Below are 20684 nucleotides of genomic sequence, written 5' to 3'. Positions count from 1 at the left end.
AAAAACTCGTCTTTTCAGTTACACTGAACTTCAGTGACGCATTTCTCAAAAGCAAGTAAAGAAACAAGTAAAAGGCGAGTAACTTTAGCGCAGCATTTTCCATGCATTTAATAGTACTTCCAAAAAGGCTATGGGTATATGTTTCGCTTTCCTAAAAGCATCATGGTTAACATTTCAAAGAAATATCTTCCTAAATAAGGAAGGTGGCACTGCGCATAGACTGCGCGTTTACAATATGAGATATGTTTGCCTTTAAACAGAAGCATCTGTGATTAAAATTTCAACAAAATATATTAGTAAATAAGAAAGTAGATATTTCGGAATCTGCGCATGCGCACATTGTCAAGATGTTTTTGCCTCAGCTGTCGGAGCTATAAGTTACCGAATTCAAAAAGAACGAACTAAATATATTGAAAACTATAGGAGTAGTTAAGATTTCGGACGGACGGACAGAGAAAGTGGCTGCAATAGCTCACCCAACTTCGTTGGAAAATCCGCTAGAAAGAAAACTGATGTACATTTGTCTGTAAATTTACCACATTTACCACAAAGTGCAATTTCCCCTAAACATTGGAACGATGCTTCGGTGCATTGTAGACTCTTGCAATGCAAAGCGCAAGATGTAGTTTCTCCTTCATAAAGGCTGTGTGTTTTGTCACTGAATCAATAGTGGCTTCTGGAATGTAAAATAATAGCTCGCATAGCACATTTTGTAAATTTTTAAATTATTAAATTAAAATAAACCTCTAAAGAGGATCTAAAAAAGCGCCAACGCACCTCGGTTTGACCTACGGGGTCATTGGATTTGACCCATTTTCAATAGACATATAGGTCAACTTTGCAAAACATGGCCTAATAAGTAGGTCATGGTGCAAAGTTTCAACCGAATCGGTATCGGTATCGTGTTCCCGTACGGACAGACGGACACCATCGACTCCCCTATAAAGCTTACATCGACATCGCTAAGGCAAAAGTAAGTCAGACATCAGAAATTTAATGGTGTAAAAAGTGGCTTTCCGATTTTGTTTATCTATGAAAATTTCAGTTTTTTTCGACAATTGAGGATCTCTCTAATTGTTAGGTCTACTAAAAAAGTAATATACAGTGTGTTTGATTTTGCGTGTCAAAACGTACATTTCTTTAATTATTGGAGATAAAGTTACATAATTGAATAATAAATCTTATTATTCAATAGCTACATATTAAAAAAAACAAGTGATATAAAAACAAAAGAGCATCACAAAACAAATTAATTTTTATAAATAGAACGGCCTACTTTTTTATGTAATATTCTTAAAGAGCTTGAAATTCTCTATATGATATCAAATATGTTATAATTACCTTAGAAATTAAAGCTACAGTAGTGTGTTTAGAACCAATCGAGGTAGCTGTGGAAATTTAAACAAAAACATAAAATTTACAACAGAAGCGAAGAAAACAAATGAAAAGCAGTTACAGAAATAATTATTATAACTTTAATCATTACATTACACCCCTTAACATTATTTTACCATTTGTTGCATTGTGGTTCTTATAAGTTATATCACAGATTTAGCATATTTAAATCTGTGGTTATATTAATCACTAAACTGATTTTGTGATAGACGTGATAAACTCTCTAACTCTCTTTTGTTTTTGTTTAAATTTCCACAGTTACTGCGTTTGGTTTTAAAAACATTACTGCAGCTTTAATTTCTAAAGTAATTATAACATTTCAGGCCCTTTAACAATATTACAGAAAAAATTAACCGTTCTATTTGAAAAAATTAATTGGTTTTCTGATGCTCTTTTGTTTTCCTATCTCCAATAATAAAATAAATATACGCTTGGACATGCAAAATCAATCACACTGTATAGGTGGACGTCATGTGCTCTTTTTTGGTCAAAACGGTAAAATGAAAACTTGAGCTACCCGAACAGTTGTCAACAAATCTCCCTTTGCTGGAAAAAGGTAATTGATTCTTTGTGTGTGGTATGCTCCTCCCCAAGACGATCGCCCCAGTGTATGGATTATTATATCAGAAAAGGAAGGTGGTGAGCGTTACAGCAGGGGAGGAATACCGCCCACCCCACACAAGGAATCAATTACCATTTCCCGAGAGCTACTATGACAGTTGTCATCAAATCTCCCTTTGTTGCGGGGTCAGACTCCAAGGTGGTATGTTTCCCTCAAAACGTTCACCCCTTAGAACTCTGTATGGATTATATTTCCCAGAACCGGAAAGTTTGATGATACCCCCATACAAAATAATCATTGTCCTAAACATTTTAGGGGTGAACTTAACACAAAAAATTAATTAAGCTTCCTTTGGAGGTACGGGGGAAAATCTTTCAGAATGGCCCTTCTTAGTTAAAAGAGATGCAGAAAAATGTGGTTACAAAAGTTTCTTTATAATTATTGTTGAATAATCTATCGTTTTCAAAATAAAAATATTGTGGTCAGGTAAAAAAGTTATCGGACTTAACCTCATTTTTTTAAATGGAACATTGTATATTTTAAATTGTCTTTTCAAAAATATGTATAACACTAAAAAAACTCAACATAATTCATTACTGATTCCAAAAGATTAGGACTTAAAAGAATTAAAAATCCTTTTGAATCGAAGGTGATGAGATTTGGGAAGGGGGTTAGGGAGGAAAGGGGATGTAGAATGAAAGTGGTCGGAAGAAAGGGTAGGTAGAGGAAGTGAAAGAATCTAAATATTTAAGATAACAATATGCAACGAAATAATGGAAAAAACGTACAAAATGAGCAAATGGCGATGAGACAGGCGTCGTTAAAAAACGAGTTCAGAATATGAAAATACCGTTTTGATGCAATGTTGAGAGGGGTATTATTGATGTATGGAACGGAGATATGGGGTTGGATGGAATGGGAGGAACTAGAATGAATACAAAAAAGGTATCACAAATGGATACTGGGAAGTACCTAAACCAAGTTACATATTAGAGGAGAAAACAAACATGGAGAGGTCGAAAGGATGGAAGCAGACGTTACCCAAAAATGGACCAAGATATACAAGTGAAAAAAAGAAGAAAGGAAATGCAGACTTTGTGCAGAGAAAGAGGAAAGTATTGACCATCTGATATGGGAATGCAGTTTGAGGGGCAAAGAGGAGGGAAAGGGATGAAAAGCATATTAGAAAAAAGAAAAGAAATTCCAAAAACTCTAGAAAACGCACTGCTGATCCCTAAGACCACCCCTGGAACCTCTTCCAAGACCAGGGCTTATTTAAAGTTTATTTGAAAGACATGCATTGACTCCGTCTTGACTTGAGAAAGTTGGATGCCGGCCCACCTCCACTGGCGCCGATACCTTTTTAAGCAACGGACCTTATTTTTGATATTCGCCCATCTTATCTTCACATTCTGGCATCTGCAGTGAGGTCACCAATGCGACTGCAACTGAGCAGCATTTATAGTCACGAAGACTTCGCACCTCGATTACGTTATAAGCATTATTATCCCGCCTTGCAATAATGCCATACCCTAATAGTCGATTGTAATGTAATGACCTGAAAACGAGAAGGCCTCAGCCCGATGAGAACCAAGAGAACAATGTAGATCGTACATATCAAGATTGAAATGTTTTTTATATGGTAAATAGAGAGCGTATCCAATTAAATAATTACACGTCAGGGCACAGATGCTTGTTTAATTGAGCCATAATTTTTTTTTACTTTTTATGCATCTCGTACAATGTATTTCCCTTGCCGTTTTATTTCTTTTAATGCGAATTTTGTTTTTCAAGCCATCTTCATTTCAATGCAATTTATACCAGACATTGTTTTCGAGTCATTATTCTGTCAGCTACAGAATGATCTTAACGATAACAAAGTCGACTCAAAAAAAAAAGGAAAGTAAAGTCATGTAACTGTTCACCATCATTGGTGTTAAAAAAAATCGGGAAGTAAATGCAGGATAAATTGGCCAGTTTGCTAGGAAGACGCCAAGACGGAGTGGCTATTTCTACTAAATTCCTTCGAAGAGTTCTGTGCTTCTGCCAATTCTTTTCTGTTTGATATCATATTGTCTAGATCTCTTAAAATTAATTAATTTGTTGTGAGGGAAATGCTCTGACAACGGTATTAAACTCTTGGTGAGAGGAATCCATGCTTTTTCCGCAACTGAAACCATTGTTACCACCCGCACGTTTAGTAAAGGGAGGCATTGGAGTAAAAAATGACCCCTCACCTTGTTGAAGGAAATGCACGTTTTGAAGCACCGTGAATCCTGACGGATGGACAGACTAATGGGACGGGGAGCGGGATGTACAATCAAGACGTCCACGATAGCCCATTTTATTGAACTGCTTGGAAATGCGCCAATCGATTGTCAAAAAATTATCTTAGATTATCTTCATCTGAATTATGGTCCCCTATGAACCGTCAGCCCGTGTGTTCTTGACAAGGAAGGAAGCATATCGCAAAACAAGAATTTCAAGGAAATAGTGTAAATACCGGAGAAAAAAGAAACAATTTGGAGAAAACTATGTATTACGAGTAAAACAGGAAGTAAAGTAATAATTATATAGGGTGTTCCAACTAAAATTGTCAGTTTGATTCATGTTTTTAAATATTAAATAATTAAGTGCTTCGTGCAAATTAAAATTTTCGCCTCGTATAATAGGAAATCGCACCCCTACTAGACCAAAAATGAACTTTTTTGTATCTACTGTGCTTTAATTGTACTCTATTACGTATTTATGCTCACGGTTTGCGCCTTTTTGGTTTTAGAATAAGGGGGGACAAGTGAACGCTTAGCTCCCCCAAAAATTAAACTTTTTCATACGCAAACGATTATATTGCATAGTACTTCGATTGTACTTAGTTTGGATTTGCAGAAATTTAAAAAATCAAATGAGGGATAAGTGAATGCCCCCCCCCCCTCTCCTCCGCGCAAATTAGTCGAGGTGGCCATCTCTTTTACTAGCTCTAAATCGATCAATAATTTGAAATAGAATCAATAATAATATACACTTAAAACGCAACCTAGTTTTGATGTTGACAAATTAACTTATGGATGACCTGTGAACTTGGTTTCCTTTTAAGATTCCGCAAGAGAAGAATCTGATTAGACTGGTCGACAAACTCAGGGGTTCCTTTTGAAACGATTCATATTAAAAAAAACAATAATTTACATGGTTCTCAACAACTTAGAGTCTTTACTCTTTAGAATCTCTCATTTAAAGTATTCATCGTAATGATAATAATGATTCGATGCGTAGGTCAAATTACCTTTTTACAACGGACCGTAAAGCCGTCGATTGAAATTTACAAAAAAAAAAATTTATAACTAACCTTTTATTTACAATTCTTTTCTCGATGTAGAACTCTGGAATTTGTACAGTTAATTTTGAATCAGCACTCCGGGGTAGTTATCAGTTAGTTTCATTCGATGCGTGCTTAAAAAACCCACCGACTTCAAAGCTTCGAGACAACTATTCTTTGGATTGGAAATTTCGGATGATTGATTGAGAAGTATGGGTTGGCTCCGGTTGCTAACTAGTACCTTTTTTTGTTGGTGAAAATGAGCACTGGCGTAAGCTCAATATGAATGGGTTGTTATTGAAATTTAGTTTATCGTTTAGGATTTTTGATATATGGGCACGAATAATAAACTTGAATACTATTTGCGTTTTACTAACAGTTTTCTAGTCGTAATTTAACTTAATTAACTTTCTTTTTGACAGATATCGATCACGTTCGATACACGTAAATTACGCTGATTGTCGCAAAAAAATCTATAATGCACTTTTTCTATAATAATCCAAAATGAAACTTGGACTTTTTCACGTAACTATCTACTGGGCCAAACGATAAATGATAAATTTCCAGAAAACTACTGGTTAACTGGACACTAATGGTCGCTTGAAAATTAATTCACTGTTTCTTTTAAGATCGGTAATCCCGAACGCCAAATTAAATATTTAGGCTCAAAGGCCGTTAATCCAAAACTGACCAAAACGTTAATCTCTCGCCTTGACTCTTTGATCGCTCTACGCCCCAAACTCGAATCTTCTCTTCGTGCAAAATAATTCCATATCTCAATACTAAGTAAACTTAACTTTAATGGTGGAATAGTAATGGCGGAGACACTTGGTTAATTTTCCTTGGTTCGTCAACTTTCAGGGGTGCCTATAGAAAAGCTGACTCGACAGATTTCACTTATCTTTTTCCAAAGACTGGTTAATTAGCAGCGTAGGATATGTAACTTAGTATGACCTGTTTTTAGCGTGTAAAACAGTACCAACTCTTGACAGTGTGGCGACAGATACGATTTAAAACAATGAACTCACTGATAGACATGACGCAGTATTACAATCGACAAAACAAAAACTTGAACTTTCGCATAATATTTCAATGGAAAAAAATCGCAAAAATTTACGTAAAATAATCGCTCTCGTTACAATGACTACAATCATTTGCTAAGCTATGGGTAAATAAAATTAAATTAAAATTAATGATAATGTTTTGTTTTCTTGTACGTTAGCGTATCGGTTAATTATTAATTATTTTTTTAAGTAACTTCGTATAAACTATCAAAAACAACGCATCAGGTGTAAAATTACCTGTATTATTCAAAAATGTAAGAATATACCTACTGGGTGTATCATTTAAATTTTGTCGCAATCAGTTTGTTTTTACTCATAGTATCACCCACCAACATTTTATACCCATATCGTCTAATTTAATTTGGTTTACACAACTGAATATACTTAGCTCAGTTGTCACTAAATCAATGTGGTCTACTTTACAACTTTTATTGATTCCACTTTGGCACCCATGAGCATTAAAGAAATCAAGATGAAGGCAATAATCTCAAGGATCAAAAATAGCGAATCTTAGCAAAAGGCAACGTAGCTTGTAATATGAATTTTCACTGGATTTTTTTCTGTATGAATAAATTTTAACGAGTTAAAATTAAAATTTACGTGCTAGAAAAAATTGGTCTATGAAAATCCCCGCAGCAACAAGACAGATGACAAATGATTTTTTCTGCTACTTGATATGCAAAATTATAAACAATAAGATGAAAACTGCAAAAATTCGCATATCAAACATTGCAAGACGAAATTGTGTTTTTGGTGCAATTAATTTAATGTTGGGGGGCTAAAATCATGAAGTAGGCTCCCATAAATTTGTTTTTCAGAGAAATGTGCAATCGAAAGTTCGAAGTGTGCCTACATGTGCAATCAAGATGCAAACAAAGGCAATAATGCCTCCCCCTCTTTGTTTTTTTTTTAATAGTTTTTGTTAAAGAAATGTGCAAACGAAAAATCGAAGTGTGCAATCAATGCGCAAACCACCGTGGTGCAAACGAAGGAAGCAATTGACGTTTCATTATTTTAACGTTGGGGGGGCCAGCTTCACGCGGGTGGAAAGGCTGTGTAATTTATTTAGTATCATAACATTAATTTTTATCGTATGATTGTATGGTTATAAATCCGCCATCTTGAATTTCTGTAAACGCCGAGGGTGGCATCAAACCGTTCATATCAGAAAAATCCATCGAAAAAACCTTCAACGTAAAATTAAAATAAAAATGAAAATTCTTGAATATGAACTTTTACTTATGCAAAAATTATGCACCGTTTTGTACCTTTGGAATGTAATTTTGTGCTGAAATTATTAGAATTTTATCTCAAAATTCATGGATATGAACTTCTACTTCAATTAAGTTTTTTAGACAAGCATTAAACGCAAATTATGCGCCGTTTTGTGCCTTTGGAATGTAATTGTGTTGTAATTAGAAGAATATTACATCAAAATTCACGAATATAAACTTCTACTTAAATCAGGTTTCTTAGGCAACAAATATGCGCCGATTTGTGTCTTTGGGGTGTAGTTTTGTGCTGCAATTAGAAGAATAATACCTCAATATGCACTTCTACTTAAATTAAGTTACTTAGGCAAGCATTAAACGCAAATTATACGCCGTTTTGTGCCTTTGGAATCTAATTTGGTGCTTCAATAGGTTATGCGGCTGCCATCGTAAAAATAGCACCCCTTAATTCCAGGGGCTTAGTTCCATCGCCCTCAAGCCTTTAGATTAGGGTGACGTGCTTACCAAAACCGAACGAATCAGGCACTTTTAATTGAAATTTCTGTGATTTTTGTGCTGATCGCCAAGTTCCTCCTTCCCCCAAAATTTACTTTTCTTATATATGTTCTTTATGGGGGTCTGCAAACGTGCCTAAGTGTACAAAGAATGTGCAATGGAAAAAAGTTTTTAAGTTGGGGGTGAGTAGTTCCTCGGCAATTTCTACAAGTATTTTTAGACTATCAAGTTTTAATTTCGTAACATGTATAATGAATGATAGCACGGGTACCTACGCGATTTAACTTAATAGGAGAATTTCCCTTCCCATTACAGAAAAACTTGTTTTCAACGAAAATATATCGTGAGCTGTGGCACGTTTTCTTTTTTAGTTTGAAGCGAATTGCTTGCAATTAAGGAAACAATGTTAAATAACAAATCCCACGTTTTATTTAAAAAAAAAATGTACACAGGTAATCTAGAAAAACAGTAGTCATCGCGATAAAAAAAATTAATTAGTTGTGTGAAATATCCATTTTGATTAACTTAGAATAAAAGCGAGCGGTGAGTCATGCTCAAACATAATTCGTCAAAATTGTGAGCATGTTATGGTACAATAAAAAACTACACACATTCCCGATTAAGCAAGATAGTAATAATAAAAAAGTTAAATTATCAATAATTTATTAGAAAAATTTACATAATAATGGTTTGATCGTGGTTAACGAGTTATGATGAAATGTATAAACAAATGTAGTCATTTTTTGAATGTTCAGTGATTTTCATAATGCAAAACAAATAACAATATCGCTAAACGATAGCAAAAAATAGCATTATTATTGCATAAATCCGAGGTTTGAACTGCGCCCAAGCGTCATTGTGTTATCGAACTCTCCTTGTGATAAAAATATTGTGAGATTAGCATAAGGACGCCAAGGCCACACAATGACGTAAAAGCTTCTTTACGAGACGGAAGGAAATCGAACGGCATTTTGCAATTAAGTTCTAGAAAAACATGTTTTTATTTTCCCAAGATTTCTGGAGGGAACGCGTGAAAACAGTCACGTACAGCACGAATTATTCCCCTATACGCAATTCCCCGAACCCTTCCACGTTTAATCTTGTTTTTCACGTACGTGTCCGAGAAAATTTCATACAAAATTATGTAAAGTTAAAAGTATTGTCGCGAACTGGAGACGGCTCTTCGGTTTTGGTCCAATAACCCTTAACCCGCGAAGTAAGTCGTGTGGAAATTTCTGATCTACAAGGGCAGTTACCTATAATATGAATTATTTATTTGACAGGCTGGAGGGATACGATATTTTAATGAAGACGATACGCGCCCGTCTGGGAATAGTAAAAGATGTTTATGACGGTCATTTCATTAGCAAATTGGACGGCTCTACCCTCATTTGATGATAAACAAATTTATTAATCACGCTATGTATTTGTGTGATTAATTACGTTCGGGTCAACGCCAATATCATTCATTATGCTATCACCTTCGATTAAACCCCTAATCAAAAGCTCACAATAAGTCAACGGTTATCGGGAACCACTTCCGGAATAAAAAAAAGAAACTGTGATTGTAAAGACAATTAATCAAGGAGACGGGGCATGTATTTTTGGCCATTACTAAAAAGGCTAGAATTTGCCTCACTTCAAATTTGGCAACATAACGGCGCCATTATGGTGGATACGGCCTGAAACGTGAATTATTCTAGAATGTTCCTTTACTGATGTAAATCACCAGAGTTGTTGACCTAATAAATGCAACTTATCAGAATATATGTACACGATTGTGCAAGAAGATTCCAGAAAGTTATACCACCCACTAACCATTAACCATTTGTTTGTGTGAAATCTGGGACAAAATTTAACCATAGAAACCATGTCCAAAGATATTTGATATATTGCGTGCGTTCGAAAAAAAATTGTCCCAGATCGACCCGGAAAAAAAAATTTCTTATAGGATGTGGCCTGTAGAATCCATAATTTCAAACAGTCCCAAGATTGGGCTACTAGTTCAAAAGTTACAGCCCTTTGAATTTTCTTTCGAAATTGGTTTCTAGTCTATAACTTTTTATTGAGAAGTCTGATCGAAAAAGTACGAATTGTTTTGGATTCTACGCACCAAAATTAATAGGAAAAAGTGTTTTCCCGAGAAATTTTGGGATTCAGGCGCACGTTTCTCTTTGCTCTCAGAAACCGATTTCAATAAGCTTCACCTCAACACAGATCACGTCGTAAGACCTAAATGTAAAATCACCGTCTCAGTTGCCTAATACGGGAAAAAGGCAAGGGAGGGAGATCCCAGAAGGGCATGCTGCTTTTCTTCAAAGGATGTGGATTCTTGAACTCTGAATCAGCCTTAAAAAATAGATAGTGATAGTTTGTCAGTAGACATAAATAAAGTTACTTCACTCGAAGACATTTTTAACTAGTTGTCAGGTAAACTCCTGACTTGACTTTCCGACTACTTTTAATAGAGTTATTGCAATTATCTTTGGTCATAGTATAACAGTCACTCTGTACTTGGGCGCAAGCCCATTGAGGGCCCAGAACAAGAGAGAGATAATAAATAAGATTATAAATAAATAAACATTTAGAAAATGCCCTCTAGCGCCTTTATTTTAAACCGGCACAAAAAGCCTAGAATCCTTTTTTGTAGATCTCATCAAGACACATCTTTTTTGTAATTAACATTTTTCACTCTGATGCTTACTTTTAGAGAAAAATGCAAATTTAGAAAAATAAAATAAATAGTTCAACTTTTCAATTTAAACTTCTCAAAAAAAAGGATCTTACACTTAGACTAGTAAATGTCAAAAGAGGGGTGGGGGGGAAATACTTACTAAAAGGGATTTCTAGTCTTGCTAAGCTAAAGGAATAAAATGCTTGATAGGAATAGAACATAAACAATAATTGACGTCACAATCGAAGGTGATTTAATCATTGATCTAAAAAATATTACAAATACATCACTGTAAATATAATATCTGAATTTAAATTAATTTTTAGTAAAAGGGAATCAACACGCCGCGCCGGGGAAAATATTAATATCAAAACAAGCTTCCGCAGAAAGCAATGGATCTATAATCGTTAAGTGAACCAAGCAAATGTAATAATTGCAATTCGATTGAATCGAAAACCAATATGTTAAATCAGGGAATAGACGAAAATAACAAAATTTACGTTTGAACTTCGGGTCGCAACCTTTCGAGCTCAGAAGCGCACGTTCTGCAAGTGTGTAACAGACAAAAAAAAACAACAAACAAATAAGAGAGTTAGTGAATCGCGCTGCACATAATATTGCAATGTAGCAATGCTAACGTCTGACACGGGAGGCTCATCGTATACTAAAACTGTAATTAATACTCAAAAAGTATCAATAATGCCAATGACTTTCCACTAGCAAAAGCAAAATTTGGCCGACTACGGAGATCTTGGCTTCAGGCACAGTTTCTGTAACTTCAAACACTTATTTTCAAAGCAACTCTAGCTAAAATCTCAAATAACACAGCTACTATGAAGGATACAATTTAATCGAACTAGCAGAAATGAACTATCGTAGTAACAAAAGTAGTCGTAGACAAGATTAGTGTCGGTATCGGCAAAATCAAATCTTCCTTCAAAACTCCATCTTCCGTTGACTTTACAGTTCGGGGAACATAGGACAATGCAATCCTTATGGGAGTTTAGAGCGCGCCGATTCAGATTTCAATTTGATCTGCTGCAGTTTCCGGTTTTTTACTGTTGGGAATTTCGGGATGTGTTTTGCTCAATCAGACACTTTCGCAGCATTAAAAACAGTGTGGAAGAGTGTAGTGAATGACCATTTCAGTAATCCTCGAAGTATAAAGTGTGGGGTGGCGTCTGTCAGGTCTCGCTGTTTTTATTGTTTGCGTTTTGTCCGTCCGTTCGTCCGGACAGACTTCTGTCGTTTCGAACTACTACCAAACTTCCCTTCATTTAACCGAATTCGCATCTATTCTATCATTTCACTATTTCTTCGACCCACCTTGCATAAATTATCGAAAACGTATGAGGTGTAAAAGTGTATAGAATCAAAAAATAATGGATTTTGGCAAATTCTTTATTAGAGCACTTTTTTATGTAGAATCAATCGCGATACATAGTTTTTATACCGGGTGTTTGGTTTTTTTATACGACCCCAACTTACATTTTTTCATAGGGGCCACCATACATGTTTTGAAGTTTTTGAAAATAGCGTAAAATTTCCTACATTTTGATGTATCACTTGTTATATTTATATTAAATATTATTTGCAATATTACATTTTATACATTAAATTCTTTTATTGCAGACATCTAAGCTTCCATGGCGAATTCTGTCTACGCCAATGACTTTCTCTCTAAAATTGAGCTTCAGAGACCTAGGTCCATTTTGATCTAGCTTGGTGGAAAATATAGACAGTAATAACCTAAATGATCCCTTAACATATTTATCATCTGTCCCCAAGGTTCAATCCCCACTGCATCTATGTGCACCTTTATCACAAATAGTTGTTAGAGACTCAATCAAACTTTTAAATAATAGTAAGTGCAGGGATGCGTACGGTCACAATTTGGACATAATTAAATGTATAATAAACATAATCATATCACCATTAACTTCCTTACTAAATGAATGTCTACATTACAGCATTTTCCCGGATGTGTTAAAACTTGCTTGTGTTCTGCCGCTTCATAAAAAAGGAGACATTCACGTAACTACTAATTATAGACCGGTATCCATCCTTCCAATTTTTTCGAAAGTATTTGAAATGATTCTGAAGAATCGGATTATAGATTTCATGGAAAAGGGAATCATTTGTTTTGCAGTAATCAGTTTGGTTTTCGAAAAGGTCACTCGACAACTACTGCCATTCTTAATTTCACTACGCAGATTATTGACAGTATAGAGGCACGTAGAAGTTGTACGTCTATATCTTTAGATCAAACTAAAGCCTTTGACTTGGTATCTCACACGTTACTGTTAAAAAAGTTAAATTTCTATAATTTCACGCAGGATAGCATAAACTTAATTCAATCTTACTTAAGTAACCGTAGTCAATTTGTACAGTACAACAATAAAAAATCTCAATGTCGAGCTGTAACATTAGGCGTTCCGCAGGGTTCCATAATTGGACCTGTTTTATTTTTAATTTTTATTAATGACATTTGTTTCTCTAGTCCAGGTGCCAGATTCACGCTGTATGCTGACGACATAACGTTAACTAGTATTTCTTCCGATTTCGTGCAGAATGAAGAAAAAATAAGTAAGGCTTTACTAGATGTAAAACAATGGATTAGTGCTAATAAGCTAGTTTTAAATAATAGTAAAACAAAAAAAATTCAGTTCTCTTCATCAACGTCAAAAGAAGTAGTATCCATTAATTTCCTTGGCGTCCTTATTGATTCGAAACTGACGTGGGGCCAATACGAAGACAGAATTAGCGCAAAACTGGCTTCAGTCGCGTATCTGTTAAAACATTTATCTAACATGGTGTCGAAACCGATTTTAAAATGTGTCTATTACAGTTATGCCCACTCAATAATTTGTTATGGAATAATAGCGTGGGGCCACTCCACTGCAATGAAAAGAATATTTGCGATGCAAAGAAGGTGTGTCCGAAGTGTAGCTAGTGCTGGATACAGAGAAGACTGTCGTTACATTTTTCAATCTTTCAAAATTCTTACAGCGCCTTCTCAGTACGTACTAGAATGTTTGGTGTATGTTCATAAAAATAAATTAAATTATGTAGCCCATTCAGACATCCACAGGTACAACACACGTAACAGCAATAATCTTGTATGCGCGAAACTTAGACTTAAAAAATCGCAAGCTGCACATAACTACTGGGGGCCGGTGTTTTATAACAGGTTGCCTGATCACATTCGATCAGAAAATAGAAAGATTTTCAAAAACAAAATAAAGGCTTTTTTAACTGAAAACCCCTTATACAATATTAAAGATTTTCTTAACATTGACGTTAAATTATAAATTTTAATATTTCTTAGAGTTTACGTTTTATGTTTTATGTTATAGCAAGTCTCTGTGTTTTATATTTATATGTATTGTTCTGCTTTTATGACGCGTGTAAACATTACTTTTAATGTACTAGCACAATGAATATATATATTATTATTATTATTATTATTATCTATCTCTTAAAATAAAGGGCCTCCCTGTACATACCTTTTATTAATGAGCGCGTTTTAGGTGAAATATTTTCAGATTTATACGGCTTCCGATTATATCGGAAGTGAACTACTAATAAACTAATTTAAATTGTTTGATTCATTTTTAGCGCATTTTTTAAGAATCAAAAAAATGTGCTATTGTTTGCGTTTTGTCCGTCCGTCCGTCCGGACCCGCTTCTACCGTTTTGAACTACTTCTAGGGGAATGGTCCTAGAGTCCTGGAATTTTTTGCAGTAGGTAGCCTATACCTTGCAGGTGTGCCACACGGCCATCAAATTTTAAAAGCCCCCCCCCCCCACGAATTATTTCCTGAGATGCTGTTTTTGAAAGTAAAACGTGCATCACTTTTACATACGACAACCAATTGGTCTCAGATTTTGCATACGCAAGCCTTTAGTGGTGCCAAGTTAAACTTTAGAAAATTGGGGGAGGGGGGGGGGAATACATGTTCTACCCAGTGGCGGATTTAATTTTTTGCGCCCCTAGGCACACCGAAAGCTATGCGCCCCAAAACAATCTTTAAATTGCAATAAATTTTAAGATATGCTAATAAAAATCAAATTATAATTGGAAATTTTTAAAACTAATATGAAAAGAAATGCAGTATACCTAAGATTAAGTTTTCACACACGTCAAAACTTGCATTATTGTCGATTGTCGATCGTTCTTACAGTTACAGTTTGTTTAAACTATCTCTACCAATTCTAATTTATTTCATAATTTTAAAGATTTTTCTCATTTGTAACTTGTTAGGGGACTTATTTTAAAATTTAACATGTCACCACGACCTCTTATCGAGATGGGGTATATTATCCCTTATACCTTAAGAACGGATTGTCGGAAGAGGGTACTCGCAAAGGGCGATTGATAACGTCTGCAAGAAATATATCCATTGGTGAGGTCAAAACAAAACGTCATTAATCTTGTCTCAATATGAATTGTTGAATGAAATAGTTCAAGGATTAAAAAACAATCTCTTAATTACTCGGACCTAGCCACAATAAATCCAGATCCACTATTTATGGGGCAGCGACCACCTAGAAATTTGACTACCGCCAAGCAGGTCTCTTGGTTTTAGAAGCAGATGATGGTCACTAATCTGGTGATCTGGCGAAAGTTTCAAATCCTATTGACGAATTACAAGTGACCAAGTGTGGACTTGTGGAGAGGGGCGTTATTCTAATGCAAATCACAAGTGAGACCGTTGCTGGTTTAATTTTGTTACTAAAATACTATCACATTCGGGATGGCAGTTTTTGGACAAGTAGCATATTTTGCACGTCCGGCGAAGCCCTATGCAGAAAAGTTTGGAAATTTGCCGATGTTTAGTCTAAGCACGTGTCATTTGTCCGTTAACAATTGTGACAACCTTCAATTCTGAATCGCAATTTAATTGGTGGCGTTTTGAATACTAAATCAATGTCTTTGGAACACCTGGACCACGCAAGGAATTAGGGACCGTTGTTTTTACTACCAATTTGTACTATAGATGCTAATGTAATTAGTTTAAATTTATAAAACGAGAATAGCTGCTGTTTGTCACATATGATGTTTGACGCACAGTCAAGGGCATTCCTTTTACAAATAACAAGCACATAAATTATCCATGTCGAGAAACACATGTGGGTGCATCTGTATAGTTAATATTTTTTTTTCTCCTTGATTAAAAACAAACTTGATCGTAACTCGCCGATATTGTTATTTATTCCTTTTTATTCGGCGGCCGCATTTAATTATGCGGAAGAGGAAGTTTGGGATGGGCCTGTAAAAATGTAAATGAATAATGAAGGCCGTTTAATATTTACCATGCAGAGTATGACAATTTACTTACACTTACGTCAATTGGGAATAATATTAGCTATTCTTCCAGATTGAACTAGATAAGCTATATTAAAGGTGTTTACTGTAATTGGAGTTCTGATTCGTAATTATGTAATTTTGTAATGAAACAATTGAGCTGATATAATTTTGATTGCCCATTAGCTAATCGGTTAATTAGTGAAAGACCATACCCGTGGCACGTGAAGTTAGCTCCTTATTTATACAATTCTGGTAGAGTTCTTCAGAAATGACTTTCCACAATTAAATCAAGACAATTCAATTTTGAAAACATCATCGGTAGTAAGTTTCTGAAAACTCGATAAAATAGTTCCGCGAAAAGCCAATGCAACTAAAAAAAAAAACTAAAAAACGTTTAATCGAAATGGGTTGAGTTTAACCGGAGATATTCGCTGGTGAAATGACTTTTTTTTTCATTTTCTGCTCCTGCTCCTTGTTGTTCTTTGACGTTGATCGAGATACAGAAAAAAACTACGGACTTGATTTTAATTAATGATATCATGGAACTCGGCTTGAATGGCAGATGTGCATTTTAATATTTATAGAGACCCAAAAAGGGCCTTTCAGTCCCAAAAATAAAAAAAATCTCAAAAAATCGAGTCACAGCGAAGAGTGAGTTTATCAATCAGTCAAATTAATCAATTACAAAAAAATGTGTTTCTTCTCTTTTTCTAAAATCATGCTCTTCCTTTCCTCTCCTTTTTCCCCTCTTCCAGCACTTCACTCCTGCTGCCCCTTGCTATTTCCACCACTTTACATTCTCTATGTCTTCCTCTTTCTCCCCACAAATTCTGCATTTTCTTTCTTCATCTTTTCTTCATTTTTTCTTCCTCTCTATCTTCGTTTTCGAATCTAAACCTCGCTATTATATTGATATTTTTTCTTACCTCCCTTATGTATTTCGGCAACAATTTCCTTATTCGCTCCCTGTACCCACTGTTTCCACGCGAGCTCTCGATTTTCATCCTCTGTTGTTGTACTTTAAATCTAATTCCCTTTTTGTAAGTTCATCTTCCATCCTTTCCCCTAATTCTTCCTTTCGATATCGGCCCATCTGTGTCCATTTCTGTAATAGTATTTTTATCTTTGTTCCCCAAATTTCTTTTTTGTGTTCATCTTTGTTGACAAACATTCTTTCCCTAATTCTCTTTCTCTTTCACTCTTTTCCTGGAATCTTACAGTCCCTGCGTCTTCTTTTTTGTTTCCTCTTCTAATATGAAATTTGTAGCCCATCCCCGCTCGACCCCCCCCCCCTATTCCTTCTTTGTATTCCTTCTAGTTCATCCCATTTCTTCCATCTCCTGAACTCGTTTTTGAATCTCCTCTCTTCTATTCCCCACACCTATTTCATCGCCACTTCCCCCCTTTCTCTTAGTTCCTTTATTTGAATATTTGCACCATTATTTTGCTGCATCTGGTATTCTCTAAATATTTAAATTCGCTTACTTCTTCTACTATTTCCTCCCTTCACTTCCATTCTACTTTCCTTTTCCTTCCTCCCCCATTCCCAAATCTCATCAGCTTCGATTTTTCGATACTCAATTCCATTGCTTCTCTTTCCCAGTACCTCTCCATTCTTCCTTCCTCTGTTTGCCATGATTACTGGGTCATAAGTGTATGCCAGGTACCATATTTTCCGTCTTCCCACTACGATCCCTCCACTTTGACGCTGTCGTAATACTTTCTCCATATCTTTTATGTTCAAATGAAATCATATTGGGGGAAGAGCAAAAGGGGGCATATTAACAGGGGTAAAAAAGCGACAAGGGAATGGGAATTGAAAGAGGCAAAGACGAGTGGAAGGGGAGGGAGAGAATAATAGTGATAACTATACATACAACAGAGATGGAATGAAGGAGAACAAGGATTAAAGAAAAATGGGTAGAGATGGGGCGAGGAACACAAGACAGAAAGTCCAGAGATGAAGAGTGCAACAAAGAGGAGAATTGATATTGGAAGTAATAGAAAAGAGAGGATGGAGAGTATTAAATGAAAATATGTAGGGAGATACACATACATAAGAAGAAGAGGGAGGTCAGTAATTAATTACATACTAGCAAATGAAAAATATGGAAGGAATAAAAGAATTTAGGAACTAGTATAAAATCGAATCGCCAACCCATGGTATTGAGTCTAAAAGGGAAGATTAAAAAAAACCAAGAAGGGAGAGATGAAAAAAGGAATGGTGGGATTGAGAGTGTACAGAAGAGAGAAAGAGATACATAACCAAAAGAAGGGTGAGATAGAGGTGAGGGAGTTCAGAGAACAGAAAAAAAGCTACAAAGGAAAATGTAAAGAATAAAACGAGGAATAAAAGGTGGAGAAACAGAAAGAACACGAAAAGTAAATCAAGGATATAAAAACAAAGAAAGATTTTTGGAATGTGATAAACAGCTGACACGGCAGTAATGGCAACATAGGAAAAAGAAGGAAAGAATGGATAGATTTGGGAAGAGCGAAGGAGAGCACATGGGACTAGAATGTAAGTGGGAAGGGGCAAACACGCAAATAAGGGAATTCAGCAAAAAGAAACATGTGTGGGGAATAGGAGAGAGGACGAGTTCAGAACAAGAAAACACATTTTTGCTGCATGAGGACTGTTCATGTATAGAACGGAGATGCGGGGATGAAAAAAATGGGATGAACCAGAACTGATGCAAGGAAGGTATTAGAAATGGATACTGGGACTGAACAGGATGAGGGGAGGGAATAAAAATGGAGAAGATAAGGGCAGAATCGGGACGATTTTCGAAGAAAAGAGAGAAAGCGAAAGTGGATTGGTGAATGAATGTTTATCAACGAGGAGAGTTCTGTTAACTTATAATTAAGGGGATTCAAATGACGTGAAAATTGAGTTTGGGTTCCCCATCCGTATGCACCCAGACTAGCATCCAAACCCTTTTAATGGAGCTTAGGGGTTGCGTCACGTTTGAAGTAAGTTAGTTTGTATTATTCTAAATATAGAATTAATAAAAATCCTTAGATAACCACATACGTTGAAAAATTCAATCGAGTATCTTTACTTTCGTTTGCAATGACGCTATTGGGCGTAAAGTTAAAATTATGAAACGATTATCAGTCCACATAAACAATCAAAGAACTGTTTATCCATAAAAACGCGCTGATTATAAACATTTAAAAGAACATAAAAAGAGGAAATAGACTTGCAATAATAAATCAATACACGATAAACAAGCTCCTCATGATAAATGCTGTTTATGTAACTACAATCATATCAAGAAAAACAATGGAGATTATTTAGAACTTCTGCCGCTGTTGCTAACCGAAAAATGAGCTATTGTTACATCGGGGGAAAAAAATCTGTCAGTGTGTTTTATAGTAATAGTAAATGAATTTGTTTTCATCTCGCAGATATTTACGAAAAAATTGTCCTTGATTAGAAAACTAAATATAATTTGTTTAACAAATGAGATACAAATTATCAAACTTTTTCAGCTATCCTTATAGCTAGATACCACACCTGCCATCTTACGAACAGTTCTCCGACTAAACACTATAGTAATCCTTGCTTCAAATTCAATTCAATTGCGATGCTGTATCAAATGCAGCAATGGATATTAAAAAAATCCAGGATTATTGTTTAATCCGGTATTAAGACATTTGATTGGCTTTATATTGCAGTAGGCAGCCAATTAAATGTCAAAATTCTTGTTTAAACTCAGATTTGGCAAATAATGTAGGATTTTGATTATAATTCGCTTTCCTGCAACCGGCCGTAAGTGTAATATTCATGAATAGATAATTAAAAATGGCAACTTTATGTCCTTTGCATTTCTTGTTTTCATAATTATTAAGTTCATGCACACCTGCGATTTTGGTGTCTTGTGGCCGTCGAAAATAAATGATTATTTGGAGGATATGGTCACGTTTATTTACAGTCAATGGTTCCTACGTGATTATACGAATTAGGTACTCGCAGCTTTTCTTAAAATCAACGAATTAATTAATTTTTACTGGAATCGTCATGCAACTTTCATTTTCCTGCCTACTTTATATCAGGCAATTCGGTGGCAGTAACACTTTTCCCGACTACTTTTCCAGCGTACTGTCAAAACTTACACAGCAATATTTGTTACATGATTAGATATGTTATGTTAAAAAATACGATTTCGGGAAACATTTAATAAAAAACTCGTCAGTAAATTGACACTACCATAGTGTACATACACTACGTTACTCGGAAATGAAAGTACTCGACTCTAAAGGCAAACTTAACGATGCAGGAATAACACGATAGTATGAATATAATGACGAAAACCCGAACGGCCGACAGTTAGTGAAACTATGCCTTTTGACAATCAAAAATGCGGTGAAAATATACATGATGAAAAACAAGAGCATCGGGCTTAATCTAATCATCTTGTAGGGAAGCGTCATTTGTATTAAAAATTGAATTTCTTTTTACTTTTATGTTTTATTTTTTTTATTTATTTTATTTGATTACCTTTATTTTATACTTCTTAAGCGGCATTATATGTAAGTGCTTGTTCACAATGGACATAAGCGTTACAAAAACATAACAGATACATAAAACATAATATTGACATAAGACATAATTTTACGCAGGTGGAGAAAGTG

At 35.2% G+C, this 20684-nt stretch overlaps 2 protein-coding genes across 2 annotated transcripts in view; one reads left to right on the top strand and one right to left on the bottom strand.

Moving 5' to 3' along the window:
- Positions 1 to 20684, top strand: part of LOC116178896 (nucleoside diphosphate kinase 6-like) — a 234504-nt gene that overhangs the window by 59782 nt on the left and 154038 nt on the right. The gene's annotated exons all lie outside the window — the stretch shown is intronic.
- The window catches only part of LOC116178893 (uncharacterized protein C2orf81 homolog), a 179521-nt gene that overhangs the window by 6891 nt on the left and 151946 nt on the right, over positions 1 to 20684 (bottom strand). The window lies entirely within an intron of this gene.

This window comes from Photinus pyralis, unplaced genomic scaffold, assembly GCF_008802855.1.
Source record: "Photinus pyralis isolate 1611_PpyrPB1 unplaced genomic scaffold, Ppyr1.3 Ppyr1.4_LG8, whole genome shotgun sequence".
NCBI classification, from domain to species: Eukaryota; Metazoa; Arthropoda; class Insecta; order Coleoptera; family Lampyridae; genus Photinus; species Photinus pyralis.
The sequence above is the reverse complement of the archived record's forward strand: the minus strand, read 5'-3'. Positions and strand labels throughout refer to the sequence as shown.